Raw genomic sequence first — 756 nt, forward strand, 5'->3', positions numbered from 1 at the left:
TCGTCTCGACGTCCTCGTCGCTACCGCGACGACGTCCGCCTCGACTCGCGTTACGCTAAGACAGGGTGGGAATGGTGTCACGTGCTCGTCTCGGCATCCGTCGTCGCTACCGCGACGACGTCCGCCTCGACTCGCGTTACGCTAAGACAGGGTGGCAGTGGTGTCACGTGCTCGTCTCGGTGTCCGTCGTCGCTACCGCGACGACGTCCGCCTCGACTCGCATGGCGCTAAGATAGGGTGGGAGTGGTGTCACGTGCTCGTCTCGGCGTCCATCGTCGCTATCGCAACGACGTCCGCCTTGACTCACGTTATGCTAAGACAGGGTGGGAATGGTGTCACGTGCTCGTCTCGGCGTCTGTCGTCGCTACCGCGACGACGTCCGCCTCGACTCGCGTTACGCTAAGACAGGGTGGGAATGGTGTCACGTGCTCGTCTCGGCGTCCGTCGTCGCTACCGCGACGACGTCCGCCTCGACTAGCGTTACGCTAAGATAGGGTGGGAATGGTGCCACGTGCTCGTCTCGGTGTCCGTCGTCGCTACCGCAACGACGTCCGCCTCGACTCGCGTTACGCTAAGACAGGGTGGGAATGGTGTCACGTGCTCGTCCGCCTCGACTCGCGTTACGCTAAGACAGGGTGGGAATGGTGTCACGTGCTCGTCTCGGCGTCCATCGTCGCTACCGCGACGACATCTGCCTCGACTCGCGTTACGCTAAGACAGGGTGGGAATGGTGTCACGTGCTCGTCTCGGCGTCCA

This window comes from Triticum aestivum, chromosome 4B, assembly GCF_018294505.1.
Source record: "Triticum aestivum cultivar Chinese Spring chromosome 4B, IWGSC CS RefSeq v2.1, whole genome shotgun sequence".
NCBI classification, from domain to species: Eukaryota; Viridiplantae; Streptophyta; class Magnoliopsida; order Poales; family Poaceae; genus Triticum; species Triticum aestivum.